Source organism: Nanorana parkeri, unplaced genomic scaffold, assembly GCF_000935625.1.
Source record: "Nanorana parkeri isolate BGI_ZX_2015 unplaced genomic scaffold, ASM93562v1 scaffold712, whole genome shotgun sequence".
Lineage (NCBI taxonomy): Eukaryota > Metazoa > Chordata > Amphibia > Anura > Dicroglossidae > Nanorana > Nanorana parkeri.
This window is the reverse complement of record NW_017306980.1, coordinates 703703-705677: the sequence shown is the minus strand read 5'-3', so window position 1 is coordinate 705677 and position 1975 is coordinate 703703. Positions and strand designations below refer to the sequence as shown.

The 1975-nt window shown below is 42.2% G+C and overlaps 1 protein-coding gene across 1 annotated transcript in view; it reads right to left on the bottom strand.

The window, feature by feature from the left end:
- The window catches only part of AGK (acylglycerol kinase), a 56227-nt gene extending 54467 nt beyond the window's left edge, over window positions 1–1760 (bottom strand). Inside the window, exon 1 of the mRNA XM_018563945.1 lies at window positions 1689–1760. The gene's annotated coding sequence lies outside the window, so the exon portion shown is untranslated. The remainder of the gene's footprint in view (window positions 1–1688) is intronic.
- Window positions 1761–1975: the final 215 nt, after the last annotated feature.

Below are 1975 nucleotides of genomic sequence, written 5' to 3'. Positions count from 1 at the left end.
CCATTAACCGTTGCAATGTGGGGGTAGTCCACTGTAAGGGTTAATAAAAGTTTTGCCCAGAGTTCTTCTTTAAACTTGGCTTTAAGCAAAATGTAAATTATAGCTAATAAAGCTTGTTAACTAAACTAAATATGCTGTCCTGACTTAGAACATCTGCATAAAAAAAAGGTTTGTAAGGTCCCTTCAGCTCAAAAAATGACTGCAATCACTTCCTGCATTCAGTGTCACTCTCCAGCTACAGAAGCTGATGAAGCAGATCTCTGCTTCATTAGCTTCTCTGGGGGTCCCTAGGTGACATTAGGGGTCTTGGAGACCCCTGTTTTCTCCATAAAGTGCCGCACATGTTACATATCGCCGCAAACGGAGTGAGAGCAATAATTTTAGAGCCATTAATCACTGATAACACTAAACTGATGAGCAATAAAAGCGTTTTAATCGTCGCCTATGGGCGTTTTTTGCGGGCGCACGCAATTTTAAGGCTTGACATGTTTGGTGTCTATTTACCCGACGTGACCCCGTCTTTTATATTTGACTCAAAATATGGGTAAAAATAAATGTTTTATAACATAACATAGGGAAACTTTGTGTTGTTTTTTTTTACATTTATGGTACGTTTTTCATTATATAGTAAAAAAAATAACAGCCCCCCCCTCAGTGGTGATTATATACCTTCAAAAGAAAGCTCTATCTGTCCCAAAAATATTTTTACATAAATTGCAAGGCCATAGTCCGGTCATGCTGACTGGTGAAACACCATCAATAGGAAACAAAAAATATTAGAATATAGATTTTAAACAAATTCATATTAGTGGTCCTCGGGATTTAGAATTATAAATTTAGTGGTCCGTGAGGTCCGAAAGGTTGGCGACCGCTGCTCTATATCATATTTTATAACAAAATATAGAAAAAATATCATCAGTGAAATATTAAAAAACAATTATTTGCTTGGTCAGAATGATGGACAGACTGACAGACAAAGCTTCTACAGTTCAGTGTAGTGTTGGAGCTTCCCCAGTCCGTCCCTTCTTCCCACATTTCTATTGGCCTGTCAGTATAATAATAAATATGATTTTTAAAAGCAGACCTATGGGGCAACCTTTTTTGCCCATAGTTCTCTTCAGGGTCACAGGAGGACATATACTGTGTCCTCTGGTGACCCAAAAAATTTAGCTGTTCCCCACCCCCCCCCACTGGATGTAAAATATCAGACACCTCCTAATAACATGTGACCCTTTCTCTAAAGCAGGGGTGGGCGATTCCAGCTCTGCAGCTGTGGTGGAACTACAAGTCCCATGAGCCATTGCAAGACTGACAGCCACAGGCATGACTTCCAGAGGCAGCAGCATGATGGTATTTGTAGTTAAAGCACAGCTGGATGGCCTGAGTTGCCCACCCCTGCCCTAAAGGGATAGAGGTTGCTGTCACTCTAGTCTCTCTTTCTTTCTCTTTAGCTGTCACGTAGCAGTCTCTTTCTCTGTGTCTCCCTCTCTCTTTCAGAGTTCCCTCTATTTCACATTTAGCAGCTTCTATTAGTAGCACTCTCTGGTGTCTCTCTCTATCTCTTAGCAGTCCCTAACACAGGCCTCTTGATGTCTCTCAGCATTCTCTCCCCTTCACTCAGCAGACATTCTGTCTCTCCTCAGTGTGTCCTCTCTGTCACTCAACTATCCCTCGCACTCTCTCCTCACCTGTGACCTCCCAGTCACGCTGTCTCCTGGTATCCTCAATGGGTGCACTACCTTTCCCTTCCCCCGGAAACTCGGCACACATTCTCTAGTTCCACGAACAGGACGAGCTGTCACTTCTCCTGTTGCCTTGACAACAGAGCACAGCAGCCGCTTCCTGTCCCAGTTTCAGCCTGCAAAACTGTCCCCTTGTCTGTGCTTTCCGGGAGATTTTTAGATTTGAGCCCTAAACGTAAAAAAAATATTATGATTACTTGAGATAATAAAGTATTACATACAAGTTTATCCTT